The sequence below is a fragment of the Oryzias latipes genome, chromosome 13, assembly GCF_053564925.1.
Source record: "Oryzias latipes strain Hd-rR chromosome 13, Olatipes_Hd-rR_3.1".
Classification (NCBI taxonomy): domain Eukaryota; kingdom Metazoa; phylum Chordata; class Actinopteri; order Beloniformes; family Adrianichthyidae; genus Oryzias; species Oryzias latipes.
Window position 1 is genome coordinate 2,950,578 of NC_136249.1, and position 21,216 is coordinate 2,971,793.

A 21,216-nucleotide genomic window follows, 5' to 3' on the forward strand; every position below is an offset into this window, starting at 1 on the left:
GAATAGTATTGTCCATCTATTCTAAGATGATAATACTCGTGATTATGCAACTAAATCATCATGTAAAGGCTAGAACACATGGTTCACATTCAAAAGAAGAGTCATTTGAACCTCATGATGAAATGGTAAGCAGGTTAAATCAGCACAAATTTCACACAATGTTTCTCCCTGATTTTCTATAAACTATCCCTAAAGTTCCATGAGCATATCTGGTGGCCATTAAGGTTTCTGTAGTGTAGTGGTTATCACGTTCGTCTTACACACGAAAGGACGCCAGCTCAAAACTGGGCAGAAACATTACTCTTTAGTGCAAAACAATAAAAGACCTTGTGGTGATATGACAATTTACATAATGCTACCAGATTCCTTTGCTCAAAACGTGACTACTAAAAATCCTGTGACGACAAGCGGTCAGCTAACAATGACGCAAAACAAATGTACGTGAATAGTATTGTCCATCTATTCTAAGATGATAATACTCGTGATTATGCAACTAAATCATCATGTAAAGGCTAGAACACATGTTTCACATTCAAAAAAAGAGTAATTTGAACCTCATGATAAAATGGTAAACAGGTTAAATCAGCACAAATTTCACACAATGTTTCTCCCTGATTTTCTATAAACTATCCCTAAAGTTCCATGAGCAAATGTGGTAGCCATTAAGGTTTCTGTAGTGTAGTGGTTATCACGTTCGTCTTACACACGAAAGGACCCCAGCTCGAACCTGGGCAGAAACAGGATTTTCCCTTCTTAAATTGAAGACGTCAGAAGATTCGACTTTTTTCTAACACCGCTCCTGTTCTAAAAAAAAGTTCCTGATCATGTGTCTACCAAAAGCTTTGTACCAACAAGCAGTAAGTCTTTCAGAGGCCAGTTAGCTCAGCTGGTTTAGAGCGTGGTGCTAATAACGCCAAGGTCGTGTGTTCAATCCCCATACTGGCCAAAGACTGTTTTTATGCCAGCTGTGAAATGCCACAGTTGAGTTCCAAGTCTGTCTTCATGCTGTCTACAGAATTCAGTGCTTGCTTAAAGACATTCACAATGGTTCAAGAGATTAAAAAACTAAGCCTGTTGTGTCTTTTGACAACAACACACAAAAGAAGAAATTTCCAAGTGGATCAAATCATTATAGGACTTCCTTGATGAGCATCACAAGCAAATGGTATTAGGACCGTCAGTCAAGACCCAAGTCATCAAATTGTTGTTTGGAGATTCTAATTCCTTGGGTACCTGAACCCATTTAATAGGTCACTCATTCATGTTGTAAACAAACTTATTAGTGTAAAGGTTGACATACATTTTGTAGCGTCAGCAATTCTGGGCCTTCAGACATAGTTTGGCCCTACTTTTCTATAAGGCCTCCAACAAATTGTGTTATTTTTTCTCTCCAGACACGTAGGTTTCTGTAGTGTAGTGGTTATCACATTCGCCTAACACGCGAAAAGTCCCCAGCTCAAAACTGGGCAGAAACATTACTCTTTAGTGCAAAACAATAAAAAACCTTGTGGTGATATGACAATTTACATAATGCTACCAGATTCCTTTGCTCAAAACGTGACTACTAAAAATCCTGTCACGACAAGCGGTCAGCTAACAATGACGCAAAACAAATGTACGTGAATAGTATTGTCCATCTATTCTAAGATGATAATACTCGTGATTATGCAACTAAATCATCATGTAAAGGCTACAACACATGTTTCACATTCAAAAGAAAAGTCATTTGAACCTCATGATAAAATGGTAAACAGGTTAAGTCAGCACTAATTTCACACAGTTTCTCCCTGATTTTCTATAAACTATCCCTAAAGTTCCATGAGCAAATGTGGTAGCCATTAAGGTTTCTGTAGTGTAGTGGTTATCACGTTCGTCTCACACACGAAAGGACCCCAGCTCGAACCTGGGCAGAAACAGGATTTTCCCTTCTTAAATTGAAGACGTCAGAAGATTCGACTTTTTTCTAACACCGCTCCTGTTCTAAAAAAAAAGTTCCTCATCATGTCTAACAAAACCGTTGTACCAACAAGCAGTAAGTCTTTCAGAGGCCAGTTAGCTCAGCTGGTTTAGAGCGTGGTGCTAATAACGCCAAGGTCGTGGGTTCAATCCCCATACTGGCCAAAGACTGTTTCTTATGACAGCTGTGAAATGCCACAGTTGAGTTCCAAGTCTGTCTTCATGCTGTCTACAGAATTCAGTGCTTGCTTAAAGACATTCACAATGGTTCAAGAGATTAAAAAACTAAGCCTGTTGTGTCTTTTGACAACAACACACAAAAGAAGAAATTTCCAAGTGGATCAAATCATTATAGGACTTCCTTGATGAGCATCACAAGCAAATGGTATTAGGACCGTCAGTCAAGACCCAAGTCATCAAATTGTTGTTTGGAGATTCTAATTCCTTGGGTACCTGAACCCATTTAATAGGTCACTCATTCATGTTGTAAACAAACTTATTAGTGTAAAGGTTGACATACATTTTGTAGCGTCAGCAATTCTGGGCCTTCAGACATAGTTTGGCCCTACTTTTCTATAAGGCTTCCAACAAATTGTGTTATTTTTTCTCTCCAGCCACGTAGGTTTCTGTAGTGTAGTGGTTATCACATTCGCCGAACACGTGAAAAGTCCCCAGCTCAAAACTGGGCAGAAACATTACTCTTTAGTGCAAAACAATAAAAGACCTTGTGGTGATATGACAATTTACATAATGCTACCAGATTCCTTTGCTCAAAACGTGACTACTAAAAATCCTGTGACGACAAGCGGTCAGCTAACAATGACGCAAAACAAATGTACGTGAATAGTATTGTCCATCTATTCTAAGATGATAATACTCGTGATTATGCAACTAAATCATCATGTAAAGGCTAGAACACATGTTTCACATTCAAAAGAAAAGTCATTTGAACCTCATGATAAAATGGTAAACAGGTTAAGTCAGCACTAATTTCACACAGTTTCTCCCTGATTTTCTATAAACTATCCCTAAAGTTCCATGAGCAAATGTGGTAGCCATTAAGGTTTCTGTAGTGTAGTGGTTATCACGTTCGTCTCACACACGAAAGGACCCCAGCTCGAACCTGGGCAGAAACAGGATTTTCCCTTCTTAAATTGAAGACGTCAGAAGATTCGACTTTTTTCTAACACCGCTCCTGTTCTAAAAAAAAAGTTCCTCATCATGTCTAACAAAACCGTTGTACCAACAAGCAGTAAGTCTTTCAGAGGCCAGTTAGCTCAGCTGGTTTAGAGCGTGGTGCTAATAACGCCAAGGTCGTGGGTTCAATCCCCATACTGGCCAAAGACTGTTTCTTATGACAGCTGTGAAATGCCACAGTTGAGTTCCAAGTCTGTCTTCATGCTGTCTACAGAATTCAGTGCTTGCTTAAAGACATTCACAATGGTTCAAGAGATTAAAAAACTAAGCCTGTTGTGTCTTTTGACAACAACACACAAAAGAAGAAATTTCCAAGTGGATCAAATCATTATAGGACTTCCTTGATGAGCATCACAAGCAAATGGTATTAGGACCGTCAGTCAAGACCCAAGTCATCAAATTGTTGTTTGGAGATTCTAATTCCTTGGGTACCTGAACCCATTTAATAGGTCACTCATTCATGTTGTAAACAAACTTGTTAGTGTAAAGGTTGACATACATTTTGTAGCGTCAGCAATTCTGGGCCTTCAGACATGGTTTGGCCCTACTTTTCTATAAGGCCTCCAACAAATTGTGTTATTTTTTCTCCCCAGACATGTAGGTTTCTGTAGTGTAGTGGTTATCACATTCGCCTAACACGCGAAAGGTCCCCAGCTCAAAACTGGGCAGAAACATTACTCTTTAGTGCAAAACAATAAAAGACCTTGTGGTGATATGACAATTTACATAATGCTACCAGATTCCTTTGCTCAAAACGTGACTACTAAAAATCCTGTGACGACAAGCGGTCAGCTAACAATGACGCAAAACAAATGTACGTCAATAGTATTGTCCATCTATTCTAAGATGATAATACTCGTGATTATGCAACTAAATCATCATGTAAAGGCTAGAAAACATGTTTCACATTCAAAAGAAGAGTAATTTGAACCTCATGATAAAATGGTAAACAGGTTAAATCAGCACAAATTTCACACAATGTTTCTCCCTGATTTTCTATAAACTATCCCTAAAGTTCCATGAGCAAATGTGGTAGCCATTAAGGTTTCTGTAGTGTAGTGGTTATCACGTTCGTCTTACACACGAAAGGACCCCAGCTCGAACCTGGGCAGAAACAGGATTTTCCCTTCTTAAATTGAAGACGTCAGAAGATTCGACTTTTTTTTAACACCGCTCCTGTTCTAAAAAAAAAGTTCCTGATCATGTCTAACAAAACCGTTGTACCAACAAGCAGTAAGTCTTTCAGAGGCCAGTTAGCTCAGCGCTGGTTTAGAGCGTGGTGCGAATAACGCCAAGGTCGTGGGTTCAATCTCCATACTGGCCAAAGACTGTTTTTATGACAGCTGTGAAATGCCACAGTTGAGTTCCAAGTCTGTCTTCATGCTGTCTACAGAATTCAGTGCTTGCTTAAAGACATTCACAATGGTTCAAGAGATTAAAAAACTAAGCCTGTTTTGTCTTTTGACAACAACACACAAAAGAAGAAATTTCCAAGTGGATCAAATCATTATAGGACTTCCTTGATGAGCATCACAAGCAAATGGTATTAGGACCGTCAGTCAAGACCCAAGTCATCAAATTGTTGTTTGGAGATTCTAATTCCTTGGGTACCTGAACCCATTTAATAGGTCACTCATTCATGTTGTAAACAAACTTATTAGTGTAAAGGTTGACATACATTTTGTAGCGTCAGCAATTCTGGGCCTTCAGACATAGTTTGGCCCTACTTTTCTATAAGGCCTCCAACAAATTGTGTTATTTTTTCTCTCCAGACAAGTAGGTTTTTTTGTAGTGTAGTGGTTATCACATTCGCCTAACACGTGAAAGGTCCCCAGCTCAAAACTGGGCAGAAACTTTACTCTTGAGTGCAAAACAATAAAAGACCTTGTGGTGATATGACAATTTACATAATGCTACCAGATTCCTTTGCTCAAAACGTGACTACTAAAAATCCTGTGACGACAAGCGGTCAGCTAACAATGACGCAAAACAAATGTACGTGAATAGTATTGTCCATCTATTCTAAGATGATAATACTCGTGATTATGCAACTAAATCATCATGTAAAGGCTAGAACACATGGTTCACATTCAAAAGAAGAGTCATTTGAACCTCATGATGAAATGGTAAGCAGGTTAAATCAGCACAAATTTCACACAATGTTTCTCCCTGATTTTCTATAAACTATCCCTAAAGTTCCATGAGCAAATCTGGTAGCCATTAAGGTTTCTGTAGTGTAGTGGTTATCACGTTCGTCTTACACACGAAAGGACGCCAGCTCAAAACTGGGCAGAAACATTACTCTTTAGTGCAAAACAATAAAAGACCTTGTGGTGATATGACAATTTACATAATGCTACCAGATTCCTTTGCTCAAAACGTGACTACTAAAAATCCTGTGACGACAAGCGGTCAGCTAACAATGACGCAAAACAAATGTACGTGAATAGTATTGTCCATCTATTCTAAGATGATAATACTCGTGATTATGCAACTAAATCATCATGTAAAGGCTAGAACACATGTTTCACATTCAAAAGAAGAGTAATTTGAACCTCATGATAAAATGGTAAACAGGTTAAATCAGCACAAATTTCACACAATGTTTCTCCCTGATTTTCTATAAACTATCCCTAAAGTTCCATGAGCAAATGTGGTAGCCATTAAGGTTTCTGTAGTGTAGTGGTTATCACGTTCGTCTTACACACGAAAGGACCCCAGCTCGAACCTGGGCAGAAACAGGATTTTCCCTTCTTAAATTGAAGACGTCAGAAGATTCGACTTTTTTCTAACACCGCTCCTGTTCTAAAAAAAAGTTCCTGATCATGTGTCTACCAAAAGCTTTGTACCAACAAGCAGTAAGTCTTTCAGAGGCCAGTTAGCTCAGCTGGTTTAGAGCGTGGTGCTAATAACGCCAAGGTCGTGTGTTCAATCCCCATACTGGCCAAAGACTGTTTTTATGCCAGCTGTGAAATGCCACAGTTGAGTTCCAAGTCTGTCTTCATGCTGTCTACAGAATTCAGTGCTTGCTTAAAGACATTCACAATGGTTCAAGAGATTAAAAAACTAAGCCTGTTGTGTCTTTTGACAACAACACACAAAAGAAGAAATTTCCAAGTGGATCAAATCATTATAGGACTTCCTTGATGAGCATCACAAGCAAATGGTATTAGGACCGTCAGTCAAGACCCAAGTCATCAAATTGTTGTTTGGAGATTCTAATTCCTTGGGTACCTGAACCCATTTAATAGGTCACTCATTCATGTTGTAAACAAACTTATTAGTGTAAAGGTTGACATACATTTTGTAGCGTCAGCAATTCTGGGCCTTCAGACATAGTTTGGCCCTACTTTTCTATAAGGCCTCCAACAAATTGTGTTATTTTTTCTCTCCAGACACGTAGGTTTCTGTAGTGTAGTGGTTATCACATTCGCCTAACACGCGAAAAGTCCCCAGCTCAAAACTGGGCAGAAACATTACTCTTTAGTGCAAAACAATAAAAAACCTTGTGGTGATATGACAATTTACATAATGCTACCAGATTCCTTTGCTCAAAACGTGACTACTAAAAATCCTGTCACGACAAGCGGTCAGCTAACAATGACGCAAAACAAATGTACGTGAATAGTATTGTCCATCTATTCTAAGATGATAATACTCGTGATTATGCAACTAAATCATCATGTAAAGGCTAGAACACATGGTTCACATTCAAAAGAAAAGTCATTTGAACCTCATGATAAAATGGTAAAAAGGTTAAGTCAGCACTAATTTCACACAATGTTTCTCCCTGATTTTCTATAAACTATCCCTAAAGTTCCATGAGCAAATCTGGTAGCCATTAAGGTTTCTGTAGTGTAGTGGTTATCACGTTCGTCTTACACACGAAAGGACGCCAGCTCAAAACTGGGCAGAAACATTACTCTTTAGTGCAAAACAATAAAAGACCTTGTGGTGATATGACAATTTACATAATGCTACCAGATTCCTTTGCTCAAAACGTGACTACTAAAAATCCTGTGACGACAAGCGGTCAGCTAACAATGACGCAAAACAAATGTACGTGAATAGTATTGTCCATCTATTCTAAGATGATAATACTCGTGATTATGCAACTAAATCATCATGTAAAGGCTAGAACACATGGGTCACATTCAAAAGAAAAGTCATTTGAACCTCATGATGAAATGGTGAGCAGGTTAAATCAGCACAAATTTCACACAATGTTTCTCCCTGATTTTCTATAAACTATCCCTAAAGTTCCATGAGCAAATCTGGTGGCCATTAAAATTTCTGTAGTGTAGTGGTTATCACGTTCGTCTTACACACGAAAGGACCCCAGCTCGAACCTGGGCAGAAACAGGATTTTCCCTTCTTAAATTGTAGACGTCAGAAGATTCGACATTTTTCTAACACCGCTCCTGTTCTACAAAAAGTTCCTGATCATGTGTCTACCAAAACCGTTGTACAAACAAACAGTAAGTCTTTCTGAGGCCAGTTAGCTCAGCTGGTTTAGAGCGTTGTGCTAATAACGCCAAGGTCGTGGGTTCAATCCCCATACTGGCCAAAGACTGTTTTTATGACAGCTGTGAAATGCCACAGTTGAGTTCCAAGTCTGTCTTCATGCTGTCTACAGAATTCAGTGCTTGCTTAAAGACATTCACAATGGTTCAAGAGATTAAAAAACTAAGCCTGTTGTGTCTTTTGACAACAACACACAAAAGAAGAAATTTCCAAGTGGATCAAATCATTATAGGACTTCCTTGATGAGCATCACAGGCAAATGGTATTAGGACCGTCAGTCAAGACCCAAGTCATCAAATTGTTGTTTGGAGATTCTAATTCCTTGGGTACCTGAACCCATTTAATAGGTCACTCATTCATGTTGTAAACAAACTTATTAGTGTAAAGGTTGACATACATTTTGTAGCGTCAGCAATTTTGGGCCTTCAGACATAGTTTGGCCCTACTTTTCTATAAGGCCTCCAACAAATTGTGTTATTTTTTCTCTCCAGACACGTAGGTTTCTGTAGTGTAGTGGTTATCAGATTCGCCTAACACGCCAAAGGTCCCCAGCTCAAAACTGGGCTGAAACATTACTCTTTAGTGCAAAACAATAAAAGACCTAGTGGTGATATGACAATTTACATAATGCTACCAGATTCCTTTGCTCAAAACGTGACTACTAAAAATCCTGTGACGACAAGCGGTCAGCTAACAATGACGCAAAACAAATGTACGTGAATAGTATTGTCCATCTATTCTAAGATGATAATACTCGTGATTATGCAACTAAATCATCATGTAAAGGCTAGAACACATGGGTCACATTCAAAAGAAAAGTCATTTGAACCTCATGATAAAATGGTAAACAGGTTAAGTCAGCACTAATTTCACACAATGTTTCTCCCTGATTTTCTATAAACTATCCCTAAAGTTCCATGAGCAAATGTGGTAGCCATTAAGGTTTCTGTAGTGTAGTGGTTATCACGTTCGTCTCACACACGAAAGGACCCCAGCTCGAACCTGGGCAGAAACAGGATTTTCCCTTCTTAAATTGAAGACGTCAGAAGATTTGACTATTTTCTAACACCGCTCCTGTTCTAAAAAAAAAGTTCCTGATCATGTCTAACAAAACCGTTGTACCAACAAGCAGTAAGTCTTTCAGAGGCCAGTTAGCTCAGCTGGTTTAGAGCGTGGTGCTAATAACGCCAAGGTCGTGGGTTCAATCCCCATACTGGCCAAAGACTGTTTCTTATGACAGCTGTGAAATGCCACAGTTGAGTTCCAAGTCTGTCTTCATGCTGTCTACAGAATTCAGTGCTTGCTTAAAGACATTCACAATGGTTCAAGAGATTAAAAAACTAAGCCTGTTTTGTCTTTTGACAACAACACACAAAAGAAGAGATTTCCAAGTGGATCAAATCATTATAGGACTTCCTTGATGAGCATCACAAGCAAATGGTATTAGGACCGTCAGTCAAGACCCAAGTCATCAAATTGTTGTTTGGAGATTCTAATTCCTTGGGTACCTGAACCCATTTAATAGGTCACTCATTCATGTTGTAAACAAACTTATTAGTGTAAAGGTTGACATACATTTTGTAGCGTCAGCAATTCTGGGCCTTCAGACATAGTTTGGCCCTACTTTTCTATAAGGCTTCCAACAAATTGTGTTATTTTTTCTCTCCAGACACGTAGGTTTCTGTAGTGTAGTGGTTATCACATTCGCCGAACACGTGAAAAGTCCCCAGCTCAAAACTGGGCAGAAACATTACTCTTTAGTGCAAAACAATAAAAGACCTTGTGGTGATATGACAATTTACATAATGCTACCAGATTCCTTTGCTCAAAACGTGACTACTAAAAATCCTGTGACGACAAGCGGTCAGCTAACAATGACGCAAAACAAATGTACGTGAATAGTATTGTCCATCTATTCTAAGATGATAATACTCGTGATTATGCAACTAAATCATCATGTAAAGGCTAGAACACATGTTTCACATTCAAAAGAAAAGTCATTTGAACCTCATGATAAAATGGTAAACAGGTTAAGTCAGCACTAATTTCACACAGTTTCTCCCTGATTTTCTATAAACTATCCCTAAAGTTCCATGAGCAAATGTGGTAGCCATTAAGGTTTCTGTAGTGTAGTGGTTATCACGTTCGTCTCACACACGAAAGGACCCCAGCTCGAACCTGGGCAGAAACAGGATTTTCCCTTCTTAAATTGAAGACGTCAGAAGATTCGACTTTTTTCTAACACCGCTCCTGTTCTAAAAAAAAAGTTCCTCATCATGTCTAACAAAACCGTTGTACCAACAAGCAGTAAGTCTTTCAGAGGCCAGTTAGCTCAGCTGGTTTAGAGCGTGGTGCTAATAACGCCAAGGTCGTGGGTTCAATCCCCATACTGGCCAAAGACTGTTTCTTATGACAGCTGTGAAATGCCACAGTTGAGTTCCAAGTCTGTCTTCATGCTGTCTACAGAATTCAGTGCTTGCTTAAAGACATTCACAATGGTTCAAGAGATTAAAAAACTAAGCCTGTTTTGTCTTTTGACAACAACACACAAAAGAAGAAATTTCCAAGTGGATCAAATCATTATAGGACTTCCTTGATGAGCATCACAAGCAAATGGTATTAGGACCGTCAGTCAAGACCCAAGTCATCAAATTGTTGTTTGGAGATTCTAATTCCTTGGGTACCTGAACCCATTTAATAGGTCACTCATTCATGTTGTAAACAAACTTATTAGTGTAAAGGTTGACATACATTTTGTAGCGTCAGCAATTCTGGGCCTTCAGACATAGTTTGGCCCTACTTTTCTATAAGGCTTCCAACAAATTGTGTTATTTTTTCTCTCCAGCCACGTAGGTTTCTGTAGTGTAGTGGTTATCACATTCGCCGAACACGTGAAAAGTCCCCAGCTCAAAACTGGGCAGAAACATTACTCTTTAGTGCAAAACAATAAAAGACCTTGTGGTGATATGACAATTTACATAATGCTACCAGATTCCTTTGCTCAAAACGTGACTACTAAAAATCCTGTGACGACAAGCGGTCAGCTAACAATGACGCAAAACAAATGTACGTGAATAGTATTGTCCATCTATTCTAAGATGATAATACTCGTGATTATGCAACTAAATCATCATGTAAAGGCTAGAACACATGTTTCACATTCAAAAGAAAAGTCATTTGAACCTCATGATAAAATGGTAAACAGGTTAAGTCAGCACTAATTTCACACAGTTTCTCCCTGATTTTCTATAAACTATCCCTAAAGTTCCATGAGCAAATGTGGTAGCCATTAAGGTTTCTGTAGTGTAGTGGTTATCACGTTCGTCTCACACACGAAAGGACCCCAGCTCGAACCTGGGCAGAAACAGGATTTTCCCTTCTTAAATTGAAGACGTCAGAAGATTCGACTTTTTTCTAACACCGCTCCTGTTCTAAAAAAAAAGTTCCTCATCATGTCTAACAAAACCGTTGTACCAACAAGCAGTAAGTCTTTCAGAGGCCAGTTAGCTCAGCTGGTTTAGAGCGTGGTGCTAATAACGCCAAGGTCGTGGGTTCAATCCCCATACTGGCCAAAGACTGTTTCTTATGACAGCTGTGAAATGCCACAGTTGAGTTCCAAGTCTGTCTTCATGCTGTCTACAGAATTCAGTGCTTGCTTAAAGACATTCACAATGGTTCAAGAGATTAAAAAACTAAGCCTGTTGTGTCTTTTGACAACAACACACAAAAGAAGAAATTTCCAAGTGGATCAAATCATTATAGGACTTCCTTGATGAGCATCACAAGCAAATGGTATTAGGACCGTCAGTCAAGACCCAAGTCATCAAATTGTTGTTTGGAGATTCTAATTCCTTGGGTACCTGAACCCATTTAATAGGTCACTCATTCATGTTGTAAACAAACTTGTTAGTGTAAAGGTTGACATACATTTTGTAGCGTCAGCAATTCTGGGCCTTCAGACATAGTTTGGCCCTACTTTTCTATAAGGCCTCCAACAAATTGTGTTATTTTTTCTCTCCAGACAAGTAGGTTTTTTTGTAGTGTAGTGGTTATCACATTCGCCTAACACGTGAAAGGTCCCCAGCTCAAAACTGGGCAGAAACTTTACTCTTGAGTGCAAAACAATAAAAGACCTTGTGGTGATATGACAATTTACATAATGCTACCAGATTCCTTTGCTCAAAACGTGACTACTAAAAATCCTGTGACGACAAGCGGTCAGCTAACAATGACGCAAAACAAATGTACGTCAATAGTATTGTCCATCTATTCTAAGATGATAATACTCGTGATTATGCAACTAAATCATCATGTAAAGGCTAGAACACATGTTTCACATTCAAAAGAAGAGTAATTTGAACCTCATGATAAAATGGTAAACAGGTTAAATCAGCACAAATTTCACACAATGTTTCTCCCTGATTTTCTATAAACTATCCCTAAAGTTCCATGAGCAAATCTGGTAGCCATTAAGGTTTCTGTAGTGTAGTGGTTATCACGTTCGTCTTACACACGAAAGGACCCCAGCTCGAACCTGGGCAGAAACAGGATTTTCCCTTCTTAAATTGAAGACGTCAGAAGATTCGACTTTTTTTTAACACCGCTCCTGTTCTAAAAAAAAAGTTCCTGATCATGTCTAACAAAACCGTTGTACCAACAAGCAGTAAGTCTTTCAGAGGCCAGTTAGCTCAGCTGGTTTAGAGCGTGGTGCGAATAACGCCAAGGTCGTGGGTTCAATCTCCATACTGGCCAAAGACTGTTTTTATGACAGCTGTGAAATGCCACAGTTGAGTTCCAAGTCTGTCTTCATGCTGTCTACAGAATTCAGTGCTTGCTTAAAGACATTCACAATGGTTCAAGAGATTAAAAAACTAAGCCTGTTTTGTCTTTTGACAACAACACACAAAAGAAGAAATTTCCAAGTGGATCAAATCATTATAGGACTTCCTTGATGAGCATCACAAGCAAATGGTATTAGGACCGTCAGTCAAGACCCAAGTCATCAAATTGTTGTTTGGAGATTCTAATTCCTTGGGTACCTGAACCCATTTAATAGGTCACTCATTCATGTTGTAAACAAACTTATTAGTGTAAAGGTTGACATACATTTTGTAGCGTCAGCAATTCTGGGCCTTCAGACATAGTTTGGCCCTACTTTTCTATAAGGCCTCCAACAAATTGTGTTATTTTTTCTCTCCAGACAAGTAGGTTTTTTTGTAGTGTAGTGGTTATCACATTCGCCTAACACGTGAAAGGTCCCCAGCTCAAAACTGGGCAGAAACTTTACTCTTGAGTGCAAAACAATAAAAGACCTTGTGGTGATATGACAATTTACATAATGCTACCAGATTCCTTTGCTCAAAACGTGACTACTAAAAATCCTGTGACGACAAGCGGTCAGCTAACAATGACGCAAAACAAATGTACGTGAATAGTATTGTCCATCTATTCTAAGATGATAATACTCGTGATTATGCAACTAAATCATCATGTAAAGGCTAGAACACATGTTTCACATTCAAAAGAAGAGTAATTTGAACCTCATGATAAAATGGTAAACAGGTTAAATCAGCACAAATTTCACACAATGTTTCTCCCTGATTTTCTATAAACTATCCCTAAAGTTCCATGAGCAAATCTGGTAGCCATTAAGGTTTCTGTAGTGTAGTGGTTATCACGTTCGTCTTACACACGAAAGGACCCCAGCTCGAACCTGGGCAGAAACAGGATTTTCCCTTCTTAAATTGAAGACGTCAGAAGATTCGACTTTTTTCTAACACCGCTCCTGTTCTAAAAAAAAGTTCCTGATCATGTGTCTACCAAAAGCTTTGTACCAACAAGCAGTAAGTCTTTCAGAGGCCAGTTAGCTCAGCTGGTTTAGAGCGTGGTGCTAATAACGCCAAGGTCGTGTGTTCAATCCCCATACTGGCCAAAGACTGTTTTTATGCCAGCTGTGAAATGCCACAGTTGAGTTCCAAGTCTGTCTTCATGCTGTCTACAGAATTCAGTGCTTGCTTAAAGACATTCACAATGGTTCAAGAGATTAAAAAACTAAGCCTGTTGTGTCTTTTGACAACAACACACAAAAGAAGAAATTTCCAAGTGGATCAAATCATTATAGGACTTCCTTGATGAGCATCACAAGCAAATGGTATTAGGACCGTCAGTCAAGACCCAAGTCATCAAATTGTTGTTTGGAGATTCTAATTCCTTGGGTACCTGAACCCATTTAATAGGTCACTCATTCATGTTGTAAACAAACTTATTAGTGTAAAGGTTGACATACATTTTGTAGCGTCAGCAATTCTGGGCCTTCAGACATAGTTTGGCCCTACTTTTCTATAAGGCCTCCAACAAATTGTGTTATTTTTTCTCTCCAGACACGTAGGTTTCTGTAGTGTAGTGGTTATCACATTCGCCTAACACGCGAAAAGTCCCCAGCTCAAAACTGGGCAGAAACATTACTCTTTAGTGCAAAACAATAAAAAACCTTGTGGTGATATGACAATTTACATAATGCTACCAGATTCCTTTGCTCAAAACGTGACTACTAAAAATCCTGTGACGACAAGCGGTCAGCTAACAATGACGCAAAACAAATGTACGTGAATAGTATTGTCCATCTATTCTAAGATGATAATACTCGTGATTATGCAACTAAATCATCATGTAAAGGCTAGAACACATGGTTCACATTCAAAAGAAAAGTCATTTGAACCTCATGATAAAATGGTAAAAAGGTTAAGTCAGCACTAATTTCACACAATGTTTCTCCCTGATTTTCTATAAACTATCCCTAAAGTTCCATGAGCAAATCTGGTAGCCATTAAGGTTTCTGTAGTGTAGTGGTTATCACGTTCGTCTTACACACGAAAGGACGCCAGCTCAAAACTGGGCAGAAACATTACTCTTTAGTGCAAAACAATAAAAGACCTTGTGGTGATATGACAATTTACATAATGCTACCAGATTCCTTTGCTCAAAACGTGACTACTAAAAATCCTGTGACGACAAGCGGTCAGCCAACAATGACGCAAAACAAATGTACGTGAATAGTATTGTCCATCTATTCTAAGATGATAATACTCGTGATTATGCAACTAAATCATCATGTAAAGGCTAGAACACATGGGTCACATTCAAAAGAAAAGTCATTTGAACCTCATGATGAAATGGTGAGCAGGTTAAATCAGCACAAATTTCACACAATGTTTCTCCCTGATTTTCTATAAACTATCCCTAAAGTTCCATGAGCAAATCTGGTGGCCATTAAGGTTTCTGTAGTGTAGTGGTTATCACGTTCGTCTTACACACGAAAGGACCCCAGCTCGAACCTGGGCAGAAACAGAATTTTCCCTTCTTAAATTGTAGACGTCAGAAGATTCGACATTTTTCTAACACCGCTCCTGTTCTACAAAAAGTTCCTGATCATGTGTCTACCAAAACCGTTGTACAAACAAACAGTAAGTCTTTCTGAGGCCAGTTAGCTCAGCTGGTTTAGAGCGTTGTGCTAATAACGCCAAGGTCGTGGGTTCAATCCCCATACTGGCCAAAGACTGTTTTTATGACAGCTGTGAAATGCCACAGTGGAGTTCCAAGTCTGTCTTCATGCTGTCTACAGAATTCAGTGCTTGCTTAAAGACATTCACAATGGTTCAAGAGATTAAAAAACTAAGCCTGTTGTGTCTTTTGACAACAACACACAAAAGAAGAAATTTCCAAGTGGATCAAATCATTATAGGACTTCCTTGATGAGCATCACAGGCAAATGGTATTAGGACCGTCAGTCAAGACCCAAGTCATCAAATTGTTGTTTGGAGATTCTAATTCCTTGGGTACCTGAACCCATTTAATAGGTCACTCATTCATGTTGTAAACAAACTTATTAGTGTAAAGGTTGACATACATTTTGTAGCGTCAGCAATTTTGGGCCTTCAGACATAGTTTGGCCCTACTTTTCTATAAGGCCTCCAACAAATTGTGTTATTTTTTCTCTCCAGACACGTAGGTTTCTGTAGTGTAGTGGTTATCAGATTCGCCTAACACGCCAAAGGTCCCCAGCTCAAAACTGGGCTGAAACATTACTCTTTAGTGCAAAACAATAAAAGACCTAGTGGTGATATGACAATTTACATAATGCTACCAGATTCCTTTGCTCAAAACGTGACTACTAAAAATCCTGTGACGACAAGCGGTCAGCTAACAATGACGCAAAACAAATGTACGTGAATAGTATTGTCCATCTATTCTAAGATGATAATACTCGTGATTATGCAACTAAATCATCATGTAAAGGCTAGAAAACATGGGTCACATTCAAAAGAAAAGTCATTTGAACCTCATGATAAAATGGTAAACAGGTTAAGTCAGCACTAATTTCACACAATGTTTCTCCCTGATTTTCTATAAACTATCCCTAAAGTTCCATGAGCAAATGTGGTAGCCATTAAGGTTTCTGTAGTGTAGTGGTTATCACGTTCGTCTCACACACGAAAGGACCCCAGCTCGAACCTGGGCAGAAACAGGATTTTCCCTTCTTAAATTGAAGACGTCAGAAGATTTGACTATTTTCTAACACCGCTCCTGTTCTAAAAAAAAAAAGTTCCTGATCATGTCTAACAAAACCGTTGTACCAACAAGCAGTAAGTCTTTCAGAGGCCAGTTAGCTCAGCTGGTTTAGAGCGTGGTGCTAATAACGCCAAGGTCGTGGGTTCAATCCCCATACTGGCCAAAGACTGTTTCTTATGACAGCTGTGAAATGCCACAGTTGAGTTCCAAGTCTGTCTTCATGCTGTCTACAGAATTCAGTGCTTGCTTAAAGACATTCACAATGGTTCAAGAGATTAAAAAACTAAGCCTGTTGTGTCTTTTGACAACAACACACAAAAGAAGAAATTTCCAAGTGGATCAAATCATTATAGGACTTCCTTGATGAGCATCACAAGCAAATGGTATTAGGACCGTCAGTCAAGACCCAAGTCATCAAATTGTTGTTTGGAGATTCTAATTCCTCGGGTACCTGAACCCATTTAATAGGTCACTCATTCATGTTGTAAACAAACTTATTAGTGTAAAGGTTGACATACATTTTGTAGCGTCAGCAATTCTGGGCCTTCAGACATAGTTTGGCCCTACTTTTCTATAAGGCTTCCAACAAATTGTGTTATTTTTTCTCTCCAGCCACGTTGGTTTCTGTAGTGTAGTGGTTATCACATTCGCCGAACACGTGAAAAGTCCCCAGCTCAAAACTGGGCAGAAACATTACTCTTTAGTGCAAAACAATAAAAGACCTTGTGGTGATATGACAATTTACATAATGCTACCAGATTCCTTTGCTCAAAACGTGACTACTAAAAATCCTGTGACGACAAGCGGTCAGCTAACAATGACGCAAAACAAATGTACGTGAATAGTATTGTCCATCTATTCTAAGATGATAATACTCGTGATTATGCAACTAAATCATCATGTAAAGGCTAGAACACATGGGTCACATTCAAAAGAAAAGTCATTTGAACCTCATGATAAAATGGTAAACAGGTTAAATCAGCACAAATTTCACACAATGTTTCTCCCTGATTTTCTATAAACTATCCCTAAAGTTCCATGAGCAAATGTGGTAGCCATTAAGGTTTCTGTAGTGTAGTGGTTATCACATTCGTCTTACACACGAAAGGACCCCAGCTCGAACCTGGGCAGAAGCAGGATTTTCCCTTCTTAAATTGAAGACGTCAGAAGATTTGACTTTTTTCTAACACCGCTCCTGTTCTAAAAAAAAGTTCCTGATCATGTCTAACAAAACCGTTGTACCAACAAGCAGTAAGTCTTTCAGAGGCCAGTTAGCTCAGCTGGTTTAGAGCATGGTGCTAATAACGCCAAGGTCGTGGGTTCAATCCCCATACTGGCCAAAGACTGTTTCTTATGACAGCTATGAAATGCCACAGTTGAGTTTCAAGTCTGTCTTCATGCTGTCTACAGAAATCAGTGCTTGCTTAAAGACATTCACAATGGTTCAAGAGATTAAAAAACTAAGCCTGTTGTGTCTTTTGACAACAAACAAAAGAAGAAATTTCCAAGTGGATCAAATTATTATAGGACTTCCTTGATGAGCATCACAAGCAAATGGTATTAGGACCGTCAGTCAAGACCCAAGTCATCAAATTGTTGTTTGGAGATTCTAATTCCTTGGGTACCTGAACCCATTTAATAGGTCACTCATTCATGTTGTAAACAAACTAGTTAGTGTACAGGTTGACATACATTATGTAGCGTCAGCAATTCTGGGCCTTCAGACATAGTTTGGCCCTACTTTTCTATAAGGCCTCCAACAAATTGTGTTATTTTTTCTCTCCAGACACATAGGTTTCTGTAGTGTAGTGGTTATCACATTCGCCTAACACGCGAAAGGTCCCCAGCTCAAAACTGGGCAGAAACATTACTCTCTAGTGCAAAACAATAAAAGACCTTGTGGTGACATGACAATTTACATAATGCTACCAGATTCCTTTGCTCAAAACGTGACTACTAAAAATCCTGTCACGACAAGCGGTCAGCTAACAATGACGCAAAACAAATGTACGTCAATAGTATTGTACGTGAATAGTATTGTACATCTATTCTAAGATGATAATACTCGTGATTATGCAACTAAATCATCATGTAAAGGCTAGAACACATGGGTCACATTCAAAAGAAAAGTCATTTGAACCTCATGATAAAATGGTAAACAGGTTAAATCAGCACAAATTTCACACAATGTTTCTCCCTGATTTTCTATAAACTATCCCTAAAGTTCCATGAGCAAATGTGGTAGCCATTAAGGTTTCTGTAGTGTAGTGGTTATCACGTTCGTCTTACACACGAAATGACCCCAGCTCAAACCTGGGCAGAAACAGGATTTTCCCTTCTTAAATTGAAGACGTCAGAAGATTTGACTTTTTTCTAACACCGCTCCTGTTCTAAAAAAAAAAGTTCCTGATCATGTCTAACAAAACCGTTGTACCAACAAGCAGTAAGTCTTTCAGAGGCCAGTTAGCTCAGCTGGTTTAGAGCGTGGTGCTAATAACGCCAAGGTCGTGGGTTCAATCCCCATACTGGCCAAAGACTGTTTCTTATGACAGCTGTGAAATGCCACAGTTGAGTTCCAAGTCTGTCTTCATGCTGTCTATAGAATTCAGTGCTTGCTTAAAGACATTCACAATGGTTCAAGAGATTAAAAAACTAAGCCTGTTGTGTCTTTTGACTAAACGCACAAAAGAAGAAATTTCCAAGTGAATCAAATCATTATAGGACTTCCTTGATGAGCATCACAAGCAAATGGTATTAGGACCGTCAGTCAAGACCCAAGTCATCAAATTGTTGTTTGGAGATTCTAATTCCTTGGGTACCTGAACCCATTTAATAGGTCACTCATTCATGTTGTAAACAAACTAATTAGTGTACAGGTTGACATACATTTTGTAGCGTCAGCAATTCTGGGCCTTCAGACATAGTTTGGCCCTACTTTTCTATAAGGCCTCCAACAAATTGTGTTATTTTTCTCTCCAGACACGTAGGTTTCTGTAGTGTAGTGGTTATCAGATTCGCCTAACACGCCAAAGGTCCCCAGCTCAAAACTGGGCAGAAACATTACTCTTTAGTGCAAAACAATAAAAGACCTTGTGGTGATATGACAATTTACATAATGCTACCAGATTCCTTTGCTCAAAACGTGACTACTAAAAATCCTGTGACGACAAGCGGTCAGCTAACAATGACGCAAAACAAATGTACGTCAATAGTATTGTACGTGAATAGTATTGTCCATCTATTCTAAGATGATAATACTCGTGATTATGCAACTAAATCATCATGTAAAGGCTAGAACACATGGGTCACATTCAAAAGAAAAGTCATTTGAACCTCATGATGAAATGGTAAGCAGGTTAAATCAGCACAAATTTCACACAATGTTTCTCCCTGATTTTCTATAAACTATCCCTAAAGTTCCATGAGCATATCTGATGGCCATTAAGGTTTCTGTAGTGTAGTGGTTATCACGTTCGTCTTACACACGAAAGGACCCCAGCTTGAACCTGGGCAGAAACAGGATTTTCCCTTCTTAAATTGAAGACGTCAGAAAATTTGACTTTTTTCTAACACCGCTCCTGTTCTAAAAAAAAAAAGTTCCTGATCATGTCTAACAAAACCGTTGTACCAACAAGCAGTAAGTCTTTCAGAGGCCAGTTAGCTCAGCTGGTTTAGAGCGTGGTGCTAATAACGCCAAGGTCGTGGGTTCAATCCCCATACTGGCCAAAGACTGTTTTTATGACAGCTGTGAAATGCCACAGTTGAGTTCCAAGTCTGTCTTCATGCTGTCTACAGAATTCAGTGCTTGCTTAAAGACATTCACAATGGTTCAAGAGATTAAAAAACTAAGCCTGTTGTGTCTTTTGACAACAACACACAAAAGAAGAAATTTCCAAGTGGATCAAATCATTATAGGACTTCCTTGATGAGCATCACAAGCAAATGGTATTAGGACCGTCAGTCAAGACCCAAGTCATCAAATTGTTGTTTGGAGATTCTAATTCCTTGGGTACCTGAACCCATTTAATAGGTCACTCATTCATGTTGTAAACAAACTTATTAGTGTACAGGTTGACATACATTTTGTAGCGTCAGCAATTTTGGGCCTTCAGACATAGTTTGGCCCTACTTTTCTATAAGGCCTCCAACAAATTGTGTTATTTTTTCTCTCCAGACACGTAGGTTTCTGTAGTGTTGTGGTTATCAGATTCGCCTAACACGCGAAAAGTCCCCAGCTCAAAACTGGGCAGAAACATTACTCTTTAGTGCAAAACAATAAAAGACCTTGTGGTGACATGACAATTTACATAATGCTACCAGATTCCTTTGCTCAAAACGTGACTACTAAAAATCCTGTGACGACAAGCGGTCAGCTAACAATGACGCAAAACAAATGTACGTGAATAGTATTGTCCATCAATTCTAAGATGATAATACTCGTGATTATGCAACTAAATCATCATGTAAAGGCTAGAACACATGGGTCACATTCAAAAGAAGAGTAATTTGAACTTCATGATAAAATGGTAAACAGGTTAAGTCAGCACAAATTTCACACAATGTTTCTCCCTGATTTTCTATAAACTATCCCTAAAGTTCCATGAGCAAATGTGGTAGCCATTAAGGTTTCTGTAGTGTAGTGGTTATCACGTTCGTCTCACACACGAAAGGACCCCAGCTCGAACCTGGGAAGAAACAGGATTTTCCCTTCTTAAATTGAAGACGTCAGAAGATTTGACTTTTTTCTAACACCGCTCCTGTTCTAAAAAAAAAGTTCCTGATCATGTCTAACAAAACCGTTGTACCAACAAGCAATACGTCTTTCAGAGGCCAGTTAGCTCAGCTGGTTTAGAGCGTGGTGCTAATAACGCCAAGGTCGTGGGTTCAATCCCCATACTGGCCAAAGACTGTTTTTATGACAGCTGTGAAATGCCACAGTTGAGTTCCAAGTCTGTCTTCATGCTGTCTACA

At 39.0% G+C, this 21,216-nt stretch overlaps 1 protein-coding gene and 36 non-coding genes across 38 annotated transcripts in view; 36 read left to right on the top strand and 1 right to left on the bottom strand.

Moving 5' to 3' along the window:
- The window catches only part of gkup (glucuronokinase with putative uridyl pyrophosphorylase), a 344,724-nt gene that overhangs the window by 272,347 nt on the left and 51,161 nt on the right, over positions 1 to 21,216 (bottom strand). The window lies entirely within an intron of this gene.
- On the top strand, positions 225 to 297 carry trnav-uac (transfer RNA valine (anticodon UAC)). Its single transcript has one exon. It is a non-coding gene; the product is annotated as a tRNA-Val (tRNA).
- On the top strand, positions 668 to 740 carry trnav-uac (transfer RNA valine (anticodon UAC)). Its single transcript has one exon. It is a non-coding gene; the product is annotated as a tRNA-Val (tRNA).
- Positions 1,403 to 1,475, top strand: trnav-aac (transfer RNA valine (anticodon AAC)). Its single transcript has one exon. It is a non-coding gene; the product is annotated as a tRNA-Val (tRNA).
- On the top strand, positions 1,844 to 1,916 carry trnav-cac (transfer RNA valine (anticodon CAC)). The gene has a single exon. It is a non-coding gene; the product is annotated as a tRNA-Val (tRNA).
- On the top strand, positions 2,047 to 2,121 carry trnai-aau (transfer RNA isoleucine (anticodon AAU)). Its single transcript has one exon. It is a non-coding gene; the product is annotated as a tRNA-Ile (tRNA).
- trnav-cac (transfer RNA valine (anticodon CAC)) lies at positions 3,020 to 3,092 on the top strand. The gene has a single exon. It is a non-coding gene; the product is annotated as a tRNA-Val (tRNA).
- On the top strand, positions 3,223 to 3,297 carry trnai-aau (transfer RNA isoleucine (anticodon AAU)). The gene has a single exon. It is a non-coding gene; the product is annotated as a tRNA-Ile (tRNA).
- On the top strand, positions 3,755 to 3,827 carry trnav-aac (transfer RNA valine (anticodon AAC)). The gene has a single exon. It is a non-coding gene; the product is annotated as a tRNA-Val (tRNA).
- On the top strand, positions 4,198 to 4,270 carry trnav-uac (transfer RNA valine (anticodon UAC)). Its single transcript has one exon. It is a non-coding gene; the product is annotated as a tRNA-Val (tRNA).
- Positions 5,379 to 5,451, top strand: trnav-uac (transfer RNA valine (anticodon UAC)). Its single transcript has one exon. It is a non-coding gene; the product is annotated as a tRNA-Val (tRNA).
- Positions 5,822 to 5,894, top strand: trnav-uac (transfer RNA valine (anticodon UAC)). Its single transcript has one exon. It is a non-coding gene; the product is annotated as a tRNA-Val (tRNA).
- On the top strand, positions 6,557 to 6,629 carry trnav-aac (transfer RNA valine (anticodon AAC)). The gene has a single exon. It is a non-coding gene; the product is annotated as a tRNA-Val (tRNA).
- On the top strand, positions 7,000 to 7,072 carry trnav-uac (transfer RNA valine (anticodon UAC)). Its single transcript has one exon. It is a non-coding gene; the product is annotated as a tRNA-Val (tRNA).
- On the top strand, positions 7,443 to 7,515 carry trnav-uac (transfer RNA valine (anticodon UAC)). Its single transcript has one exon. It is a non-coding gene; the product is annotated as a tRNA-Val (tRNA).
- trnav-cac (transfer RNA valine (anticodon CAC)) lies at positions 8,620 to 8,692 on the top strand. The gene has a single exon. It is a non-coding gene; the product is annotated as a tRNA-Val (tRNA).
- On the top strand, positions 8,823 to 8,897 carry trnai-aau (transfer RNA isoleucine (anticodon AAU)). Its single transcript has one exon. It is a non-coding gene; the product is annotated as a tRNA-Ile (tRNA).
- trnav-cac (transfer RNA valine (anticodon CAC)) lies at positions 9,796 to 9,868 on the top strand. The gene has a single exon. It is a non-coding gene; the product is annotated as a tRNA-Val (tRNA).
- On the top strand, positions 9,999 to 10,073 carry trnai-aau (transfer RNA isoleucine (anticodon AAU)). Its single transcript has one exon. It is a non-coding gene; the product is annotated as a tRNA-Ile (tRNA).
- On the top strand, positions 10,972 to 11,044 carry trnav-cac (transfer RNA valine (anticodon CAC)). The gene has a single exon. It is a non-coding gene; the product is annotated as a tRNA-Val (tRNA).
- On the top strand, positions 11,175 to 11,249 carry trnai-aau (transfer RNA isoleucine (anticodon AAU)). Its single transcript has one exon. It is a non-coding gene; the product is annotated as a tRNA-Ile (tRNA).
- On the top strand, positions 12,152 to 12,224 carry trnav-uac (transfer RNA valine (anticodon UAC)). The gene has a single exon. It is a non-coding gene; the product is annotated as a tRNA-Val (tRNA).
- On the top strand, positions 13,331 to 13,403 carry trnav-uac (transfer RNA valine (anticodon UAC)). The gene has a single exon. It is a non-coding gene; the product is annotated as a tRNA-Val (tRNA).
- Positions 14,066 to 14,138, top strand: trnav-aac (transfer RNA valine (anticodon AAC)). Its single transcript has one exon. It is a non-coding gene; the product is annotated as a tRNA-Val (tRNA).
- trnav-uac (transfer RNA valine (anticodon UAC)) lies at positions 14,509 to 14,581 on the top strand. The gene has a single exon. It is a non-coding gene; the product is annotated as a tRNA-Val (tRNA).
- Positions 14,952 to 15,024, top strand: trnav-uac (transfer RNA valine (anticodon UAC)). The gene has a single exon. It is a non-coding gene; the product is annotated as a tRNA-Val (tRNA).
- On the top strand, positions 16,129 to 16,201 carry trnav-cac (transfer RNA valine (anticodon CAC)). The gene has a single exon. It is a non-coding gene; the product is annotated as a tRNA-Val (tRNA).
- Positions 16,334 to 16,408, top strand: trnai-aau (transfer RNA isoleucine (anticodon AAU)). Its single transcript has one exon. It is a non-coding gene; the product is annotated as a tRNA-Ile (tRNA).
- On the top strand, positions 17,309 to 17,381 carry trnav-uac (transfer RNA valine (anticodon UAC)). Its single transcript has one exon. It is a non-coding gene; the product is annotated as a tRNA-Val (tRNA).
- Positions 17,511 to 17,585, top strand: trnai-aau (transfer RNA isoleucine (anticodon AAU)). Its single transcript has one exon. It is a non-coding gene; the product is annotated as a tRNA-Ile (tRNA).
- Positions 18,040 to 18,112, top strand: trnav-aac (transfer RNA valine (anticodon AAC)). The gene has a single exon. It is a non-coding gene; the product is annotated as a tRNA-Val (tRNA).
- trnav-uac (transfer RNA valine (anticodon UAC)) lies at positions 18,499 to 18,571 on the top strand. The gene has a single exon. It is a non-coding gene; the product is annotated as a tRNA-Val (tRNA).
- On the top strand, positions 18,703 to 18,777 carry trnai-aau (transfer RNA isoleucine (anticodon AAU)). The gene has a single exon. It is a non-coding gene; the product is annotated as a tRNA-Ile (tRNA).
- Positions 19,692 to 19,764, top strand: trnav-uac (transfer RNA valine (anticodon UAC)). Its single transcript has one exon. It is a non-coding gene; the product is annotated as a tRNA-Val (tRNA).
- trnai-aau (transfer RNA isoleucine (anticodon AAU)) lies at positions 19,897 to 19,971 on the top strand. The gene has a single exon. It is a non-coding gene; the product is annotated as a tRNA-Ile (tRNA).
- Positions 20,871 to 20,943, top strand: trnav-cac (transfer RNA valine (anticodon CAC)). Its single transcript has one exon. It is a non-coding gene; the product is annotated as a tRNA-Val (tRNA).
- Positions 21,074 to 21,148, top strand: trnai-aau (transfer RNA isoleucine (anticodon AAU)). The gene has a single exon. It is a non-coding gene; the product is annotated as a tRNA-Ile (tRNA).